Source organism: Pelodiscus sinensis, chromosome 11, assembly GCF_052426305.1.
Source record: "Pelodiscus sinensis isolate ZL-2025 chromosome 11, ASM5242630v1, whole genome shotgun sequence".
Classification (NCBI taxonomy): domain Eukaryota; kingdom Metazoa; phylum Chordata; order Testudines; family Trionychidae; genus Pelodiscus; species Pelodiscus sinensis.
In genome coordinates, this window is record NC_143062.1 from 18,224,527 (window position 1) to 18,246,552 (window position 22,026).

At 47.3% G+C, this 22,026-nt stretch overlaps 1 protein-coding gene across 7 annotated transcripts in view; it reads left to right on the plus strand.

Moving 5' to 3' along the window:
* Positions 1-22,026, plus strand: part of MARK2 (microtubule affinity regulating kinase 2) — a 118,112-nt gene that overhangs the window by 43,942 nt on the left and 52,144 nt on the right. The window contains exon 1 of one of the 7 annotated variants that reach the window (XM_006125060.5): positions 3,611-4,007. The exons of the other annotated variants lie outside the window; for them this stretch is intronic. The gene's annotated coding sequence lies outside the window, so the exon portion shown is untranslated. Of the gene's footprint in view, positions 1-3,610; positions 4,008-22,026 lie in introns of those variants that run through there. 7 annotated transcript variants of the gene reach the window in all.

Genomic DNA, 22,026 nt, shown 5'->3' on the forward strand with positions numbered 1-22,026 from the left:
AGCAATAACTCCAAGGTCACTTGGTCTTAAGCAGCATCTGGCATACTAGTAAGTGGCCAGTGATATGTATCTGCTTTATGCTTTTCAAAGATCTCTTGGTAGGGGGCCCTCTTGGTATTTCCTTGCTAAAGCTCCCACAGGCTTGTATGGACGTTTCTTCCATTCCCTCCTCCCCCTCAGGTTTTAATCCTTTTGCCTGTAAACAAGTTGAATACAATGTGCCTGCCTGGGTTCATGTGAGCTTTGTTATCTTTCAGCCATGCTGTTGGTGTTGGAGTTTGAGATACAGCAATCAGCTGGCGAGTTAAGTTATCTTAGTAGGAGTGTTGCAGAGTGTAGCTGAAGTGATGAGGCTGGAAGATGCAATGATGACTTTTTTTTTTGGGGGGGGGAGAAGAAATGGGTGAGGGGGTATGTGAAAAATACACCATCAGAAAGTGTTGAGCAGATCTGGATTTCAGTATGGTTGCAGCAGTCTTTGATCACCTCTGTGTTCCTCATTCTCCTCTTCTTGGACACCACTTTCTTCTAGCCCTGCTCATGCTGCAGCACTGGTTTTCCATGAGCAAATGTGTGCCTCAGCTAACAGGTGATTGATTCATGAGAAAACACAGGATGTGTCTCAACCACTTGATTATTAGGACAGAAGGAAAGGCTAGTGCGGCTGTTCTGGTTGCATTCTAGGAGTGCTACAATGTGCTAAAAGATAGAATGTGTTTTCTTTGAGTCATTGACAGTAGGGAACTTGAACCCAAATTTCAGGTTGTTTTTTAAAAAGTCCAAATTCCCTCCCACCACTCTTCTCACTTTATAGTTATCTCCGTGCTGCAATTCCACCAACAGTCTGTCTTGTGGCCCTTGGCTTGACTTTACATGAAGGACAAATGTAATGCTTTAGAAACTGTTCTTGGTGTCCAGCCTGCAGCGCACCAAAGACACTCTGCAGTTTCCCCAAGGAAGGGGATTCTGCAAAAGAGCTATGACCTAGGGAGAGTGCATTGCTCTGCATTCTTACTTCAATTATCATTTCATTGGGTTTTTAAAATGGATTTTTTTGTTCTTGCATCAAACTGACTCTACAATTTAATGGTTGAAGCAGGAAATGCTGGGAGTCAGGATCAATGTTCCCTCTCATCTTTTCCATCCATGTGCAGAATAAATGTTATGTGCACAAAGGAATGTGCAAGTGTGCACCACCAGGAGAAACACAAACCTGGCTGTGGGTGCTTTGTTAATTAGCTGGGTGGCATTGGAATCTCTCCTGAGTGGTTGCACAAGCGCTTGGCATACAGGGAACGCTGATCAAGATGCTTGGGCTCTATCCTCAGCTCTTTGAAGGTCAGGAGCAAGTTCTAGAGCTTAGAAGAAGATGGGATTGGAAGTCAGGATGCCTGGGTTCTAGCCTCAGCTCTGGGACTCCTGTACCGAATCTACAGCAGAGTTCAACCCTAGCTCTGCCATTGCCTTGCCGGATCAGGTGGAATGAGTTACTTCACATTTCTGCCTTAGCTTACCCACTGGCAATATGGTGACTAGGGTCTGGGCTTTTCAGAGTGCTGAGAAGTTAATTCTGAGTTCTTTGGTTAATGAGTCTTACTGGGCAGTAGGAGTGCCTGCAGCAAAGCAGTTTCAGATGGGGATGAGAGAAGGGTTATACTGAATTCACACATCATAAAGCACCAAAACGTGGTTCGTCCAGGAGGTGCTATAAGCAACGCTGGGAAGTTATCTTTCCAGGGCCACTACCTTGGATACATTATAAGTTGCCATCAAGAAGAGAAAATGCCATTGGCACAAACTGGGCTTGCACATCAAGACTAGAATATACTTATCCATTCCCCCATGGGCTAGAGAGAGGCAATCTTGAACCAAGGGTATGTGGGATTTTTCTTGCTGCCTGCCCAGCCCACTGGGGACCCAATGTTCCGGCAGACATGTCTGAGAAGAGACGCTGACATTTCTCTTGCCGTCATGCCTTTGCCTGCTCTATTTGTGAATATCCAAGAGTGAGAGCTGCAGGCTTGGCAGGCTGCCTGTTCCCATATTGCTGGTACACAATCTGCAGCCAACGCAGTGGTACATACCCAGTAGTCCTTCATTTCCGGGCCTCCTCACCAGTTAGTACTTGACTATAACTGGTGTTTCCTCAGGTTAACAAATGAACTGGGCTAGCCCCAAAGTAGCATTATACAGTTTTAATTATCATCTTAGTTCTAATCAATGAGCGTGAGTCAGTGCCTAAGTAGTCTAATACTTCTGGCTGTACATTGTTGGTTGCCAAATAGCCCTCTTACTGATGAGGAGCAGAGACCTGTGTCCATGAAGCACCATATACGCTGAACAGCACTATGTAAGTAATACTCAACACAACTGTAGTGCCACTGAACAGGCAATTTAGACTGCTGTCTATGCTCCAACATGGCAACTTCATTGACCTACCTCACGGTTTTATAAGCACAGGAAGAAGTCCCGAGATATTGCAGTGAATCGGCAGCAGAACTGAGGGTGGAACCTAGGTGTCCAGATTTCCATTACCATATCTGGCGCAAGCTGGTACTCCTCAGACCTGGCTCGCGCCAGGTCCACGAGCTACCTTCACTGTGGCTCTGCAGTTTAAATGTAGTAGGAACTGCCTGCCCATCCGGCTTTTGCTGCATTTAAACTGCATCACCGCAGAGGGGGAAGCTCTGGGATCGGCACAAGCCGGGACAGAGCATCTTCCCTTATAGACTAATCGTTTAGTCGATACAAATTCTATCGAATATACGATTAGTCAGTTACCCGTCTCTTAACATCCTTACTATAAACCGAGGGCCATCAAACATACTTCCACTTGTAAAGTGCGTGGAATTCTCTGGCTGAAATAAGAGTTAAATTTTACACACTGGAGGCATAGTTAGATCCAAGGATGGTGTTTTATATAGACCCTGATAGGGCCTTGATAAAATATCTCTAGGCTAGTAGATTTGTGGGTTTTAGTAATCATGTGGCCGCAACTGTTTTTATCAGTGCACTCCCAGCCCCACTCCATAGAGCCCCTGCCACTCCATGCTGCTTCCTCTGAGACAGGCAGCAGTGCAGGGCGGCAGCAGCCCCTGTCTGCAGGGGGCCTGAGTTCCCCAGGGACAGAGGCTGCTCCAGCATCTTATGGAGCAGTCTTTGTCCACAGCAACCTCTGTCCGCGAGGGTCCCGAGCTCCATGCAGACAGAAGCTATTTCGTGTCAGCCTCCCCTGCACCCGACAACATCCTGCTGCAGCATGGGGGAGGAGAGAAGGCAGCTCCAGGGAGCCAGTGCTTGTGGGAGGCAGTGGCGGGGAGAGGGAGGAGGAGAGGTGGCTCCATGGAACCTGCACACACAGAGAGAGCCCAGACGTATGGGCTCCATTGCTGCTGCCTCTGATAGAGAGGCACCAGTGCAGGGGGTAGAGTAGGTGGCTCTGAGGGATCCGGTGCTCATGGGAAACCTGCTTTTAAGCTGCTCCCCCCAAGCACTGGATCCTGCTTGCCCCTGAGCTGCTGCCTCTGTGGGAGGCAGAAGGAGGGGCGGAGGGGCCTCTGCAGGAATTGGCATGTGGGGGGAGCTGGCTTAAAAGCTGGCTCCCCATGGGCACTGGCTCATGCCTCCCCTTCTCTCCCCCTCACCCCAGTTTGTTGCCTCTGATATAGAGGCAGCAAGTGGGGGTGTTGAACATAGTTGTTTTGGTTTACCAATAAGCCTAGTCATATCTCTTAATCATTTAAACGTCTATAAGCTAACATCCCTAATAAAATATCTATGGCTCTAGTCCTTGTATCTTAAGTCTTGTCTTGTCAATTCATTACAGATAATATTGCTATCGTGCAGTCATTTTCAAAGCCTGTTTCCCTTTGAACAGAGCAGGAGGGAAGGTTAAATCAGTGCAAAGGCTGGGAAGAGGTTGTTGCATAAATGAGGATTTTTTGCTTTGTCCACACCATGGAAGACAAACACAGCCAGAGCTCCAACGAGAGAGCTGAGCATTCAGGGTGAGTCAACAAAGATTCCAGACTCTTACGTCCACTTAATCGGTCCCTCCTGCAGGTAAGCTTTCCTCTGAGGAGCATTCTGTACCTTGCAGCTGGCTTTTGGGCAGGTGCCTATCTCATGTTGCTAATTCTACAGCAGGAGCCATGGCCCATGTAGTGACTCTGTGCTAGAGCATCTAAACATGAATCCCTGGATTTTAAGCTAGAATGGACCATGAGACCCATGGTAACAAAGATGTGATATCATCCAGTCCTGCAGAGAGGTTGGGGGGCTCCTCCAGTTGCTCAGTGGATAAGGTACCCCCCTCCGGAACCACAGGTCTAAGGGTTTGAGCCCCACCCTTAACCAGCCTGGACTCTGCAGGAGTGACTGGATGATATAACATGGAGAATTAAGAGGCTTTGTGTAAGATGGAGCCCACCAGATAAGTGTCACAGCACTCACATACTCACAGTGTACATGGGAGGGCAGTTTGTCAAAGAGGCAAGGGCAGTGGACTGGGAACTATTTCCAGTTCTGCCATTGGCTTGCCCTGTGACCACAGACACCCTGTCCCTCTGGACAAGTCATTTTGCTTCTCTGTGCCTCTGTTTCCCTTCCCCACCCTAGAACTACAGTGTCTGTTTGGCTTATAAGCACTTCCAGGCAGGGATTGTCTCTGTGTCTGTGTAGTACCTGGGCAGTACTAATACAGGGTTTGAAAGTAATTCTGGATGCCTATACTAAAACCTGCTCCTTGTGGGATGATACGAATAGGAGTTTTTTGGAGAGGTTTGAAATGAGATGCTGAGAGGATTTAAACCAGGGTGTCCTAGGTCTAAAATGTGGTGTGGTTTTAAAATTCTGAACTTGCTCACATTGAGTGCCTAACTGTTAGCCGCAGTTGTTTTCTCTAATGACTAGAGGTGTCCAATAGTGATAGAAATGTAGCCGTGTTAGTCTGGGGTAGCTGAAGCAAAATGCAGGACAATGTAGCACTTTAAAGACTAACAAGATGGTTTATTAGATGATGAGCTTTCGTGGGCCAGACCCACTTCCTCAGATCAAATAGTGGAAGAAAGTAGTCACAACCATATATATGTCTGTCTGTATCTGTGCGAGTTTCTTCGTATGGTTGATGGATTTCCATTCCAAACGGCTAAATGTAGTGCCTTGCATGTAGAATAGTGATAGAAATGTAGCTGTGTTAGTAGAGGTGTCCAGTGTGCTTCAGTACTGCCCCCCCCAATAATTGCACCTGTTGAATAGCTTACCCCCAGTGCTGAAGCTTTTCACACCAGAAACTGACAAACCAGGCACACTACCAGCTACAATTGAACTCACTGTGGCCTGAGCCACATCAGTGACTAAATCCTTGTTTAGCCAGTTCTGTGTTGACATGCTTACTGACTCTGCTGTGTATGTTCCCCCAACAGGTGGATTAGGGCTGTTTGAAATCACAGATCACAAAACATTCCCACTAGGTTTCTAAGTGTATTCTGTTTTCCTTATGCATGTCAGCAATCGTCCTGCTAATATGGCAGCTTGTTCTCTGCTCTTTACCACAGTGGTAGAATTCAAAACCTCTTGATGCATGATATTTCTCATTGAAGGAATGTGGATTAGTAGTTAAATAGGGAGCACTAGGAGTCAAGACTCCTGGGTTCTAATCCTGCCTTAGGAAGGAAGTGGACTCTGCTGGTTCGATTACTAGAATTTAAGGCCAGAAGAGTTTGTTACATCCTCTAGTCTAATCTCATGTGTTCCACAGGCCAGAGAATTTCACCCAGTTACTCTTGTGTTGAGCCCAGTAACTTCTGTCCCTGACTATACTTATTCCAGAGAGGCATCTAGTCTGGGTTTAAAGACATCAAGAGATGGAGAATGCAGCCCTTCCCTTGGAAGTTAGTTCCAATGAATGACTCTTATGGCTAAAAACTTCTGCCTTGTTTCTAATTTGAATTTTTTTGGCTTTAACTTCCAGGCAATTAGAGCAAGAGGGTTGGGCTGGGAGTCAGGACTCCTAAACTACGTCTACACTGGCATGATTTTGTGCAAGAACTCTTTTGCGGAAGAGTTCTTGTGCAAAAACTCTTCCAGAAGAGAGCGTCTACACTGACATGTGCGTTTGCGCAAGAGATGTGCTTTTGCGCAAGAACATCCATGCCAGTGTAGATGCTCTTTTGTGCAAGAAAGCTCTGATGGCCATTTTAACCATAGGGCTTTCTTGCGCAAGAAATTCATGTTGCCCGTCTACACTGGCCTCTTGTGCAAGAACTGTTGTGCAAGAGGGGCTTATTCCTGAGTGGGAGCATCAGAGTTCTTGCGCAAGAAGCACTGATTTCATACATTAGAATGTCAGTGTTCTTGCGCAAGAACTCGCGGCCAGTGTAGATAGGCAGCAAGTTTTGGCGCAAAAGCGGCCGCTTTTGCTCAAGAGCGCGCCAATGTAGACACAGCCCTAGGTTCTATTTCTAGTTCTGAGAGAGGAGTGTGGACTAGTGGTTTAGACCTAGGGATGAGGAAAGGAGAACTGAGAATTGGATCTCCTGGTTTTTATTCTCAGCTATGCATTTGCCTCACTGTGAGATTTGAAGCAAGTCTGTCCCGTTCTCTCTGTGACCCAGTTGAAACATTTGTAAAATGGGCATAACATTCCTCTGGGATGTTGAGGCTGAATTAATCTAAATCTAAACTATTATAAAAACAGAGGTGTCCATCATGCCATATGTCACAGAGAACATTTGAGAATACACTGGAAGACTTGAGAAGTTTCTAGAAAATGCCAGAATGAGTGAGAAATGATGAGTTAAGGGGAATCCCACTTTGTGGCAGGTGGCCTGGTAGGCTGTGTTGGGCATAACGTGGCTGGAGCCCCTCCCTTCGAGTTGCCATTGGCAGGGCCCTGATGTCGCCCCAGCAAGTGGCTGGCAGATGTGGCGGGGAGTAGGGATGTTATATTTCAATTAATCAGCTAATTGAGTAGTTGATGGAATTTCCCCCTGCCTCTCTGCCTTCAAAATGTACAAGAGTTGCAGCAGCTCCTGTACATTTCAAAGGGAGAGAGGCAGAGGGAGCAGCGCAGTCCCAGCTGGCATGGGTTCCCCTCTGTGCCTCTTCTTTTAAATGTATAAGAGCTGCAGGTGGCTCTTGTACATTCCAAAGGGAGAGGAGCAGCAGTGGGGCAGTTGCAAGCAGGACTGTTTCAGTCCCTGCGTGCCATTTTCCCACTGCCCTCTGACTGCCCTGCCCTCTGCAGAGAGAGTGCTGGGGGGTGGGGGCAGTACCCCCAGTACCGGCTCCTGCTTTTCCGTCCCCCACCTCCTCCACCTTGCTGCCTCTCTCTGATAGACAGCAAGGGGAGGCAGTGGAAGTGACTAGTCAAGTTCCTACTCCACTACCTACTTACATCCCTAGTGGGGAGCTGGAGGTGGCAGTGGTACCACGCACACCTGTGCCCGCTGGGATGGGCGGCTTGTAGACAGGGACCACGCACCACTCCTGCGCCCCAGGGACGGCATGTCTGTCAGGCGTGGGCAGGGGAGCAACGCCTTGCGGTCCATCGAGCAGCTGCTGCCAGCGCTTGATGACTTCTCTGAGTGGCACATTGGGCCAGGGGACGTATTGAAGTGGGAGGTGCTATGAGTGGTGGGTCTGTCACTAAGTCTCTTCCCGCTGTGCTCCACCCATTCCTCCTTCAGCCCCCTGAGCTGGTGCCCTGCCCTCCCCCATGCCGCCTGTTCGCCCGCCCCTCCTCACCTCCACATCTTCCTGCCTATGCCGCCCCATTGCACCTCAGCCGTGAGGCAGGACTTGGCTAGTGTAAATAAAGAGCTCCTTGTAGTAACGATACACTTTGGAAGGTGCTGTTGTGCTGCACTGTGAGTTGTGATTGTCTGCAAATCTGTTTTGCTAGGAAAGTGTCAGTAGTTTAAACTCTTCATCTGGAAAGTCTGTCCAAGGAACTGGCTGAGAGCCATTCTTCAGAGATGCACAAGTGCCACAATAGCCTTTTATTTTGATATATCTTTGTATGGTGTGTGATCTCAAACTATAAGAGATGTTAAGGAACAGTAAAACCACAAGACTGGACCATGCAGAACTTAACTCCAGTTCTAAACTGGGTCATTTGGTCGGGGCACAACAACCTGACACCAAATGAAAGTAAATGGTTGGTTGTACAGTTAACAGCCCCAAGGGAGATATTTTGGACATTCCCAGAAAAATCCCTTTGAAGCTGTTGTTGCAGAGAATACACAAATAGGACAGCAGGAGATGTCCAGAGGCTGCAAATGCAATCGAAAGCAGCAATAGCATTAGTGTATCAGGCACCAAATAGATCTCCAAGCTGAAGCTTGCTCACACATCCCTGGGGAGAGCTCTGCATTTGGACACAAACTTGAACATTTGAACTTAAAGAACTGGGAGTCTGTGTTCTCTGTTCTGAAGAGAGGAGTCCTTTTGTCAGACTATGGACCACTTTGCAAACATTGACAAATGAGGTCCCCTAGCTTGCCTTGAGGGGTGGTGATATTGCCATTGTGTAGCGGGACAACGGGCTGTGCGTTAGTAGTGAAGTCAGTAATGGAATTGAGGAGCTCATGCCTCTTTCTTCACTCTAACCACCAGGCAGTGCTCCCTCTTGTTACCACAATGAGTAAGATTTCTTGCAGAGTTGTAGCACTGGCGTCTAAGGCCATATGCAGAGCCCTGCACAGATACAAAATTTGTATCCACATCTGTATCTGCAAAAATGAGCTGCTGATATCCATAACCACATCCGGGATGCCTGTGGATATCAGTGGATTTGCAGGGCTCTTACATATATCAGGAGAAGGCCTTTACCCTTACAGTCTTTTCTAGTATAGCTTATTCTGCCTTTTTGGGTGAAACAAGCTAGACCAGATCCCTCCCTCAAAAGGCTCATGCCTGCAAAATGGTAACTCATTTCTGTGGCCCACACGTTGGTCTGGTTGCCCCTGATTTGGTTTTAAAAGGTGTAGTGCTCCATATCTGTGGGACTATTCCTCTCAACATTAGAGACTGTTGTTCCTGAGTTCATTGGCCTAAGATTTGCATATCTGGGTAGTTGGGGCAGACCGGGTGGGTGAAGTAATACCTTTTGTTGAGCAGTTTCTGCTGGTGAGAGAGACAAGCTTTTGAGCTACACAACCCTGAAGAGAACTCTATGTAATTTGAAAGTCTCTCCCTCTCTCCCTCTCCCTCTCACTAGAATCAGCAGAAGTTGGTCCAGTAAAACATATTCCTTCACTCACCTTGTCTTTCTTATATACTGTGACCAATATGGCTGCAACATCACAGCAAACAACATGGGGCAGGGCATTCTCAATTTAGGAGCCTTCTGTGTATTCTCTTTCTCCCACCCCCATGTTTTTCAAGGTGTGAACCTACAGATCTGAGCATTGGGAAGTTTTTAATTAACGTTATAGCAGTATACATTTTAAAGTGTTTTTTTTAAATGGAATGCTCAAGTACAGAGGATTTATTTTATAGACCCAAGTATTTTACCATTTCCAGGGCACTGGAATCGGGCCTGAACCTTGTTAATCCCTTGCTGATGGAATGAGAAGAAGAAATAAAAGATATAAAAAAATCTGACGCAAAGGCTTTAGAAGAGTGCATCTGTTTTGAGGCAACGCCAGCTGTCAGCAAACAAAACTGACTAGAATCAAGCTCTCTAGTGTGCCAGCTATCCCCCCCCCACCTCCTCATCCCCTGTTGGTCTCTCTAACCTGGTGTCTCTTTCTCTCCCTCTTGGTCCCACTGCATAGAGACTAGGAATAAGGGAAAAGATACTAGGATTATAAACAGTCTGTGGGGACTGCAGGGAATTGTGGCTTAACTTTAACATAGACCAAGCCTGGAGTAGTAGGGAGAGAAAAGAAAAGAGAGGTGGAAGGTAGCTTTCCTGGTAGAATCTTGAATCTTTCCCCTAGAAAGAGAGCAAGAGTCACATGTGCTGCAGCAGAACTTGGTCCAAATGTTGTGAGGAATGCTTTATAAAATAATGTATCTAGCTATTTCTGAGATGCATGAAGTACCTAGTTTGGAGAAGGGAGAGGTGTATCATCATATTTTCTCTTTGTCTTCCTCCTCTTTCTGGCCTCTATTCTTGATGGAGGGTACCCTACCCTGCTGGTCTGTGGCCTGTTCTGGTATTTAAATTCAGTGCCTTCCTTTCCTCCTCCTGTGAGGTTCTCTTGGAAACTTGGCTTAAGGGCCTCCTTAGGTTTGTTTTTTTTAGTCTGATTTTAAGGTTGGTTTGGAAATGGTATTACTGTTCTGCTGCTTACCTGTCTGTGCATCTTGAGAGGCCGGCTGAAAGTCCCCTTTAGTGCAGGAAGTGCCTGGTCCATGTAGATTCTGTAGCCAGCTGTGGGGATAATGGATTATTCTTGGACATGCCTGTCACAATAAATCAAATCTGCTACAGCACATAGTAACAATAGGCAGTTTTGTTGCTTGACATGCTCATAACAAGAGGTTTCCCAAGACTGTCTCTGTGGCTCAGTGCTGCAGGCATTTTACTGCAGCTTCCCATTCAAGGTAGTAGAAGCAAAGATCACCCAGTGTGTTTTAAATATTCCCCCAACTCTCAGAAGCTAGGGTTATTTTCTGAGTTTCCATGTGTCCTGAAGAATGAGCATGTGTAATGATTACAGGAAGACCCTGGAATTAGGATACTTGAGGGTTCTGTCCTGTGTAAATTCCCCTCTTTCCCATTATTTCTGTTGGTAAAATGGGCAGGACAGTTCTGTTCCTCAGAGGGATGTTGTAAAGCACCATGTGATCCTTTATGGAGAAGACCAAATCATTATTCATGTTGTCATTGCAGAGTTTTCTGTGACTGCTTTTCAAATGAAGTGGAGTCACCTACAAAAATGTCTCAACTTGGGAGCGAGTAATGAACAGGGTCTCCACTGTAACAGCTACAGACTAAAGTGGTTGCTGCTAACCCAGCCTAGTAATGCTAAATATCTCTAGCACCTTTTATCTGAGGCTCTCCCATATTGTGCAGTGAGGTGACCCTCTCCCTCCATTTTGCATATTAAGCAACAGAGGAACAAAGGGTGGGGGAGTGCCTGGCTCAAGGCTACTCAGAGACTCCTTAGGCCCAGAAGTCCTGTTTGTAGTCCCTGTGCTCTAACCACTAGCCACTCTCCCTGGTGTTAAGAGCTGAGCATTTTTAGAGCCAGACACTGTTGCTGAAGATGGTTCTTCCACAGTGCTATTGTCAGCAGGATAAACTGCTAACCAGCCTGTTGGCTAGCTGGGTGGAATGTGCTTGTCTGGAAGAAGCTATTTATCATTTCATTGACTTGAGGCATCTGATGATAAGCCCTTATGGTAAAAATGGAATAAAAAATGGAAACAGCCATGCCCCTTTCAGTAGTAGTATAAACAATGGCAAGAGTGCTTGCTGCTATCCAAAAGTAGTCCTTGCATCAGTTTGAAATGTTGCTGCAACACCATGCTAAACTGGCAGCATGAACTCTCTGGTAACTTTTGCTGGGCTTCACTGACCGCCCCCTGCCACTTGGAGGAGGGTATCTGGTCATTGCACTGTGATGTCAGGCTGTGTTCTGCAGAGGTATGGTTCCAGCTGTTTGAGCTTTAAAAGGAGAGAAGTGGCATCAGGAGGTTTTCAAAGGCAAGTCTTGTGCTGCTTAGCTCTCATCCAGCATTCCACCTCTTCCACAACTTGTGTAAACATGATCTAATCCTTCACATGCCTTCCCTTATCCCCATTGATCGGATGGTAATGTGAAGCCATGCAGCCTGCATGATTCATTGGGGAAACAGTTGGTGTGTGAATTGGGAGGGGAATATAGGAATTCCTGTCCGCTAGGCTTCTGTTTAGACCAGAGGTGGGCAACCTGTGGCCCTGCATGTGGCCCATCGAAATTCTGTGTGTGGCTTACGAGACGTTCTGTTTGTTGTAATCCATGATTCCATGGACTTAAAGCAAGGGCATGTGAAGTGAGGTGACATGCATGCTGATTGCTTACAACATTGACTGTAAGAGTAATTCTGTATCCAATCAAAGTGCTGCCATGGTTTGATTGGCACATCCCACAAATTCTAGGTATGCAAGCACAGTTATATTATTCTCTAACCTGGGAGACTGTCTTGGTTACAACAGTCTTGCAGCCCACTGAGATGGAGGGTCACTCATGCAGCCCACTCACTAGCCTAGGTTGCCCATCATTGGTTTAGACTGTATGTCTCTCCAGTGGAATCCAAAAGTTTGGGTGCTTTTGGACAGTGTAGAGTTTTTCTTCTCCTGCTCTTGGAGATACTGTTGAACTAGGTTACTTGAATTATAAACTGTTTGGCTAAGGGACAGTATTTTTGTTGTATTTGCAAAGTGTCTCAAACAACGGGATTCCTAAGTGGTCCATTATACCAAAAATGATAGTAGCATGGTGGTTGGAATCTCTCCACTGACTGCTTCCTACCTTCCACAGCAAGTGCCAGTTATGAATCCTGGTGACATTACATGAGTTTCCTCCAGTCTGCATCTGCTCTCCTTTTATTTTCACCACAAACTGTTCTTTGTTCTGCGAGCATCTCCCACCTATTCACTCGTTCTTGCACTCACTTGTCCATGCTGTCTTCAGTGCTGTACCTGGAACTTGCTCAGCCTTAACATGATAGGCTTCCTCCCCTTCAGATCCATCATGGGCACTGTTGGGTCAAACAGGCCCTTTTTATAGCAATGGAGACCATATGAAAAATGCTACCTGGCCCCTTCAGACTTGCTAGCATCATCTGGACATGTCTCACCTAATCGATTCCTGGCCTTTTCTGGGGTCAGACATTGGTGGCCTCTTGAGGTCTCCTGTTCATGCCTTTACCATGTAACAGTTTATCTTCTGAGAACTCAAATGCTAGGATGACCAAATGCGGTAAACAGTTCTCTTATAACTTAAAAGCAAGGTAATTGTTTGGTTGTGCTGGGAAAATGGGATGGTCTTGAAATGGGATTGCGTCTTATAAAACCATACAGTAAAGCAGTGTTTCCCAATTTTATTTGGCCATGAAACCCTTTTAAACTTGGAAGAATTTCGAGGAACCCCTAAAGAGACAGAATCATCAGGCAGGTGAAAGGGGCTGGCTGGGATTGCCCCACACCCAAGCCTTTCACCCCCAGGCATCCTTTGGGGAGGTCAGAAGGACACCCCCCTCCCATTAATAGGGGAACATTGCTGGCTATTCCCCTTTGTCAGGGAGTGAGGGGAAATTGCAGAGTTTGCTTCATTCCAGATTCTGGCTGGGAAGCGCAGGGGGCAGACAAGCCTGGACCTGCCCCAGCTGAGGGACATGCATCCCTGCCCCAGCTGTAACTGTTGGAGCAGCAATGGCCTTGGAGAAGCGCTTCTCACCTGTCCTCAACTTACTGTGGTTAGAGGGGTTTGGGGTTGTCCTCTCTCCCCAGGGCAGCCTGCATACTGAACCCCTCATTCCCAGCCCCACCCCAGAGGAGCAATTTAAATGAAGCCTGGACATTTTCATTTTATTAAAAAAAAAAAAAAAAAAAGAAGTTAAGGACCTGAGCAACACCAGGTAAATCTTCTTGTAATAGATATTATAGATATTTTTTCCTTTCCTTCTTTGCAAGCTGGAGTTGCCATTTAATCTGAAACATACATGGCACAAATGAACCCTTACAGTTCTTGACCCTCATGTAACCGTAAAAACTCTGCCCCCTTGATTTCTCCAATAACTGAATTGTGATCTTGGTTCCCAATTGGCAAAGAGCTATGTGCCTCCTGTTTTCATTAGTCTTCCCTACCCCAGCCTGTTCATTTGCCTCATCCACCTAATATTTTGTCTGACAAACTAAGATCATGTGATGGGGCCCATCAGTTTCTCTGTGCAGCACCTGGCACAATGTTGACTAAAGTTTCTAGGTATCGCTGCAATATAAATGCTAATAACTGGAAGTTTTGGGGGTGATTGGTGCTTATAATTGCATTATATATTGGGATTTAGGCTGAGGCTTCCGTTAAAGCCCATTCCCTCTCCCACTGCTTCAGAACAAAAGGAGTTGTACTTAGAATATGGTGCTTCATACGTTTCAAAGCACTAGATTGTATGTAGCAGAGTTGCATTGGGAATAGAGACAACTGCAGCTGTCCCAGTAGATGATTTTTCAGGCCTTTCTCCTAAAAGTAATTACATTAGAATTCCTTGATCTGATTGTACAACACACCAGACTGTTCTTCACTTTTGATTATTTCTGCATAATACAGCTGGTCTGTAAGAGTAGTTGCTCTTCCAGCAAAGCTGGCTTGAGGTTTCTTCTAAATTCAGTTAGAGTATTTTCTCCTTTTTATTTTAGCAAATCATTTAAACTGTGGCATAAACTCTATTTGTGCCTTGCTCCTGCCAGAAGTACAGTAATGTCTTTATTGCTTTTATTATCTCTCCTTGGACTTGTGCATGGAGCAAAAGATGCAAAGGAAGGTGATAGAAGATGAATACTTGCAGTAACCACATTGGTAGGGGAAGGGAACAGCAGCACAAGGGGGTTGGAAGCTTAATCATGGGGCCTGTTAATTAGTGGCAGGGTTTTCTTGCTGGCTGAGTGACCTCAAGCATTCTACCCTCAGGTTTGGAAAGGTTAATGCGTACCAGTTGTACCAATGTACTGACTGTGTGTCTCTTCAGAGACTTTTCTGCAGGCCACCCAACTAGCCTTCACTTGTGATTCATCCTTACTAGGTTTGAACAGGAAGTCTCACCTCTGATCTCCCTGAAGATAGTGTTCACTGTGAGTTAACATGGGTGATGGGCACTAGAGTCTGAGCACCCACATTAACCTCACCGAGGGGTGAGCAGCCATGCTGCAAAACCCTGCCTGAATGACTGTCTTCAGTGGTGCTGCACTTCTGCACATAGGTGCGGGGAAGTAGGAGTGGGAGGGGGGCTGCAGCATCCTCAGGCTTTGCACCCAGCATAGCCCTGTGCCAAGAGCCTTGGCTGCCCACCCTGCTTCTGCCACTTGGGGTCCGGGCTGCTGGCAGGCTCTACAGCTGCCTTCAACTGTGATCCCTGCTTAAGACAATGAAGGATGTAGACTGGTATGGGGGGGGGGGCACAGTTCAGCACTCTCACCCTCAAAATTGTTCCCATGCCACTGTTTCTCCACGTGTGACTAGTTCTTCTGGGGGCGTGTGTCCTGCAGTGATGAGCTTGAGCCCCTCTGATTCTTTACCAGTGAATTGTGGGGGAAGTCTTTGTGTGGGCATTTGGGCAGAATTGTGGGAAAGACAGTGGAGAATGATCCACACATGAGTGAGTTGGTCTCCATCCTCACTGCAAAGCTGACAGTTTACCAGCCTGAGTGGAAGCCTCACTTGGCTTTTAGCCTATAGGCCAGGGTGGGTTGGTCAGCTGTGTTTGAAAGCACCACTAAGCTTGGGTGAAAGGGATTTATATGTAGATTGGGTGGTGGGAATGGGTGGAACCCTTGGGTGGAAGCACAAGTTAACACTTAATGAAGAGGTATCCTGAGCTAATCTCTCCGCTGGAAAGACTGATGGTATGTTGTGTTACTGTGGTAACAGAGACCAGTGGCAGGTAACCCTGAGCTGTTCCGCTGACTATTCAAGCATCAGATCCAGACTTCTTGACAGAGAGAGAAGATAATCTGGGAGCAACACCCCATTGAGAGTGCTGTGAATCTTGCTTTGGAGTGTCTAATTCAGCCTCCAGGGAAGCCATGTCGTGGCCTGGCCTCCTTGCTGTGCTGAGTTGGTGAGGGAACAGCTCTGAGAGCAAGCAAAAGAGGTGTGTGAATTTGACAGTCCTGCACTTTGCACTCATGGCTGTCACTCTGCATAATCTGCCCAGGGATGCTGGTCAGGGCCAGTTGCACGTGTCCTGCTGTGAGGAGCCTGAACCTGATCACTTTAGAGTAGGAGGTGGTAACCTGACTCTCGGAAATTTCCTCCCTCCAATCCAGAATGGGACCAGGAAGAGGACTTTTGGCTTCATGCCATGACTCTGTGGCCTTGATCTCTGCCTTGTTTGTACCTTGAATTATATTCCAGTAGCATCTGTGAGCCCAGTCATGAACTAGGACCCCATTGTTCTGGGCTTTGTATAGATGAGAGAACTGGGGACTTACCCCAAAGAGCTCACAACATGTTTAAACTAGGAATGTTAGATACCAAGTATTTTAGTAATTTGTGTAGCTAAAACAATTTTTAGCAGTTACACAGTTGCTAAAATACTCCCCGAGGCAAGCTGGTGCCAGTGCATTCCTAGTCCCACTCCCAAGGAGCCCTCTGCCAGCTCCACGTTGCTGCCTCTGTATCAGAGGCAGCAGCATGGGATGGCAGGCGGAGCCTGTTGGCAAGGGGAGTGGGCAGAGTCTGCTTCCCCATGTGCTGCTGCCTCTGATATAGAGGCAGCTGTATGGGAGTGTGGGGGCTCCCCAAAGCCAGTGTTCATGGGGATCTAACTTTTAATCTGGCACCCTCTGATCACCAGTTCCTGCCTGTCCCCCATGCCTTTATGGGAGGCAGTTTGAGGGCAGGCGGCTCCATGGAGTGGCATGCACAGGGAGTGGCTTCTGGAATTGGCTTCTTCCTCCCCACCCTTGCTGCCTCTGATACAGGGGGAGGTTGCGGGTAGTAGTTTGGAGGCTTATCGGTTAATCGTTTAAACAGCTATACACTAACATCCCGAGTTTAAATATTGGTTTCCTATGCTGAATTGTCCTCTCCTATAACTGCCGTCTTGCCCTGGAACAGGATTGAAACTACAGCCGCTTCGTAAGGAATATGTTGGATTTAATTCAGTTTGTTTCCATCTGGTGCAGGCCTCTGGGGACACACTTAACCAAAAGAAGCAATTCTTAAATTAAATTATCTTATCAAAACTGCAACAAAGCTTTTTGGGGGCAGTCCTGGCTCTTGGCAGGATGAAGGCTCCTAGGTCATGTCTGTTTTAGAAATGTTTCACCCAAATCTATTCACAGTCACCTTAAGCTAAACCTCCAAAAAAAAAAACACATTTGAAACTAAATTGGAGTATCCACAAGAGAGATTTATGAGTTTAAGGCAGTGTGTTTTAGGGCATGTCTACACTTGACATTTAATACCTCAAAAGTCCCTTTTTTGCACGAAAACTGCAGGAGCATCTACACCTGCTAATGGCTTTTTGTGGTCACTGTTTTCTTGGCAAGTGCTTACTTATTTGGCCAAGCAGGGCTGTCCCTGGAAATTTTGGTGCCTTGCTCCAGTGTTTCCCAACCTTTTTTATACCGCAAACTGGCAAACCCATTCACAAACTTTTGGCAGACTGGCAACATTTTATTTACACATCTGCATATTTATTATGCAAATAATTAACATGCAAACATGCAAAAAAAATGTTACCGGTCTGCCAAAAGCCCTGGCCCGCAGAGCCGCTGCGAACAGTTAGCTTTAGCTCCAGCAGTCGCCACGTGGTGGGCAGCTACCATGGCTGAAGCTAGCTGTTCACGGCAGCGCTGGGGCTGGGGTACACCCCTGCTCCCTTAGCTCTCCAGTGCCAGCCCTAGCTCCTAGCGCCCCCTACCCCTACACTACCCCCCCCCCAGCGCCAGCCACTAACCCCAGAGTCCGTTGCACCCCCCCATGCCAGCCTCCCACCCTCAGAGCCCCCCAGTGCCAGCCCCCATCCCAAATGCCTCGGTGTCAGCCCCTACCCCTTACAGCCTCCCACCACCAGACCCCCCAGTGCCAGGCACCTGTTTCCAGAGCATCACTGCACCCAATCCCCTTTGGACCTCCCCCAGTGCCAGCCCACAGTCCCTAATATTAGCCCTGCCTTCAGCCCCCCACTACTAGCTCCACTTCCAGAGCCCCCCAGTGCCAGCTCCCCACCATGGGTGCCCCCCAGTGTCAGCCCCCCGCCCCTTAGAGCGCCCCAGCACTAGCCCCACCCCCTCACCTAGCCCTACACTGCCTCCCAGCCACCAGCTGAGTGCTGCTGCCCAGGTTGCAGCTGCTGTAAGGCTGCCATGCTGGGCTCTGTGCAGCCCTTCTGCTTCTCAGCGAACCGCTCTTCTCCCGGACGCAGGAGACCCCAACCCTGCCCGGTGCTGGTTGGCTGAGAGGCGGAGCAGGATACACCTCTCCCAACAGCTGTGGCGGAAGGAGAGGATCTGGGTGGTGTACCCCAGACCCGGCAGTCAGTGGTTCGTGGCCTAACACCGGACCACAAACTGGCAGTTGGGAACTATTGCCTTACTCAACCCTGTGAGGCGATGGGAGGCTGCAGGGGTAAGAGCTGTGGGGGCAGGAGCAGGGCAAGGAGGGAGCAGAGGTTGGGCCCACACTCACTAGCAGCAATGAAAAGCAGAGCAATCTGGCCCCAGGCCACTGTGCTCCCCCAGTTCCTGGGAGGGGGCAGGGCAGGGGCTTGGAAGAAAGGGTGGAGTGGGGGTGCCCCGGGTCATGCACGCCCTAGGGATGGCCCTTCTCAGCACAGCCTGCGGAAAGGCCAGCTGATAGATGGGGCTGGCTGCCCAAAATTTTGCTGTGCCTATATGGCTGCGTATTTTGCATACTGGTAGGGATGGCCTTGTGGCCAGGTGACAATGGCTGCTCCTCAGTGCTCTGCTCTCATTGGGGATAGAAAGCTGCAAATGTGAACGTGATTTGATGCCTGTGGAAATCAAAGAGAACACAAACTAGTGCTTTTCTTTTCCCAGTTCCCTATTACTAGTGAAACTAACAGTGCAAAACTTTGCAAGTGCAGACCTAACCTTAAAGATCCCTTTGGGTTACACTTTCTCGCATAGACTAGCACTGAGTTGGCGTTCACTTTATGTGGCTAGTGGAGGAATGTACAGTTCTGTCTGTCTAGTGGAGTAAACACTGCAATGTGACTGGGTTCTAGTCCAAGCTCTACCACGGGCCTGACGGGTGGACACTAGGCAATCACTTTGCCTCCCTGTGCGTGGGTTATACCATCTGTAAAGTGGGGTAACAATATTGACTCTGTAAAATGACATGAGATCCATGGATTAAATTTAAAGGTAGGTTCAAGTCACCCCATAGTAGGTAGTTATGAAATAAGATGCCCCAAACAGAACTTTCTTCCTAAGCCCTGTTAGTCGGCAGTCAGTTTACACTCTGAAGCATGAGGATTGATATCACTGTACAAACTTTTGTACACAGTGTAATGTGACTGTGGGTTTTTATTATCCATTAAATATCTAAACCTTGTTTGAGATTTAGGAACTCATCTAAGGCATTTGTACTCACACAAGGGGCACCAACCTGAAATCCAAGCTGTTTAAGATTGCTCCAGGTGCAACACGTGCTCCTGAATTTTTTTCCATTTTTTGTGGGGTTTTTTGCAGTTACCTTTTCCTACTCAACTGTTCCCCAAACGAATTCTCTTATTACCATATAGAAGACCCACCCCTAGGGAAATGGCTACCTTCAGATAATGGTGGAGCAGAGCATATGCCAACTGCTGTGAAATGTGCAAAGTAAACAAAAGTAGTAATCTCATTTACAGCTAAAAGTAGGATAAACATTTCCAAGCAGCAGCATCATTAAGTTGATAGTGTCCCTTGAAGCATGATGATGAAATCCAGGTCTAGATATGATGCTTCAGTGCAAAATTCCCTATCCAGCAACTTGCATATGTGACCGCTATCTCAGAATAAGATGATCACAGGCAGCTGTATTTTTAAAGTCTCTCACCAAATGCTGCCTTGCAGTGATCCAGGTGTCTTCCTTGTGTTGTGGGCAGTGTAGTCCAATTTGGGATTGGACTTCAAGGTGAAAATGGGTGGGGTAAGGTTTCTGGAGGGCCTGCATGCATCATCCTTGACTCTATTCCAACTACCAATAGAATGTAGAAAATGGTTTACAAACCTCTCTGTGCTTGTTATTGCCAGATTGGATGCTCAGTCCAAATGAGAGTAAGTTAACTCTTGTCTGGATGTGGGCTACATCTTAAGAGATGCTTCTCCTCCTCCTCAGGATTGCTATTCCCCTTCACTACTGGGGGGGATCAAAGAACAACCCTGTGGTAATTACAGTGGTTGCTGATTTGGAAAAGCAGCATTAGGAATGTGGTGGTAGTTTTCTTGACTGGGAAATACAGAATATGCTATATGACCTGCCAGCTATCCAGCTTTCCACCAAATGTGCCTCAGACCACTAGCGGTCAATGAACCACAGTTAACTAATGAGACTAACATCCCCTCAGGATGTTATTTATTCTGTGATAGCCCTTCACTAAAAGAATGTTAGCTCAGGTGTCTTGGAGGTAAGCAAAGCTTAATAGATCCATCGTTTAAGGCCTGTAGGGATCATTAGATCATCCAGTCTGCCCTTCTGTTTTTCACAGGCTGAAGAGTTTTTCCCCCAATCCCTTTTATTGAGCCCAGAAGCTTACGTAAGGCTAATACATCTTTCAGAAAGACATCCAGCCTGGATTTGAGATGGAGAATCCACCACTTCCCATGGGAGTCTTTTCAGTGGTGAAAGGTGCTTTGTTTCTGATTTGAATTTCAGCTTCCACCATTGGTTGTTCTTGTGTCTTTTTTTCTGCCCTTTTGTTCCCAGTATTTTCTCCCTGTAAAGGTACATGTACACTGTCACTTCTCAATCTTGTGGGGATAAAGAGCTTAGGTCTTAGCTTAGGCCTCTTGCCATAAGACTTTTTCTTCCACCCTTACATTTTTTTTAACTTTTTTGTGCAACCTCTAATTTTTCAACATCCATTTTTAAAAGTTGGGTACTAGGGCTGCAGGCAGTCTTACCAATGGTGTATACAGTGATGAAATCACCTCTGTTTCAACTTGCTGCGCCCCAGATCGTACATCCAAGGATCACACTAGCTCTTTTTTCCACACTCTCATGCTGGGAGCTGTCACTGAGTGTTCTGAGAGAGGATACAGTTGAGTAGATTTTGACTTCAGCGATTCTGACCTTGAATGAATCAGAGGCTTTAGCCTGTTTGTCAACCTGCAGTAAAGCAACATCTGGAGAAATGTGGCATCTGGCACCCAGTTCTGTGCTAACTCTTGGGTTCTGTCCCTGCTTTAAACACCCACTTTTGGAAGCAAAAATCCATAGTTGTGAAGAATTCTGCAAGTAGAGGAGATCACAAGTGTACATTGCAACTGTGAAGAGGCTGTTGGGGCTTCCCCAGGGAATCTCAAGTCTAGGCACTGATGTAGCTGGAGAAGAAGCTGGGCCTTGATAGTCTTATCCAGGGGCCACAGGTTGGGGAGGAGCAGCCAGCTGGTTCACACTTGGCCCTTCAATAGATCCTGTAAAACAGCTGATATGACTAAACTCAGTGTGTCCCAACCAGTCTGTGATCTAGCCTGCACTTTGGTTGGCCAAGGGAAAATTCTCTTCTCCAGTTGGGTGGTAATAGCTTCAAATAGAAGAATAAATAAAGTAATGTCGTAAAAGGATTCAGCCTCAGTTTTTTGGCAGAGCTGCAGTGTATTGTTGCCTCCTGTTTCAGCCAGTTCAACCAGCTGCTTATTCGTTTTTGGACCGTGGTGAGGATCAGACTATTGAGAGGGTACCCCTCTCGCCTTGGATCATCTAGCACTCAGTTCTTTTATCCTTTCAGATACTCCAGGGCTGTTCAACACATGGCCCACATACGGTCCACAGCCCATTTGTTTGCAGCCCACGGCGCGGTTTGGGTTTACGTGGGGCTCAACACGCGACCCGCGGGTGGGATCCTTTGCACATGGCCTCCACTGGGAACATGCTCCACAATGGCAAGGCTTCTCCCAGGCAGGGTGAACATTGGAAGATGCGAGCGGGATGGGCTGGCTGGAACAGACGGGTACAGAGTGTTGGTGTTTCTAGCCCCCAGGAAGGAGGTGCTGGGAGCGCCAGGGCATTGTGGGAAGTGCTCTGTATTCATGCCCTGCAGTGTGAAACAAGCTATTTGCATATATATTTGCATATATGTGCAACCCCACTTAAGTTGTGTCCCTCAGCATGTGCTGTGAGTGTCATTGCAGCCCCCGGG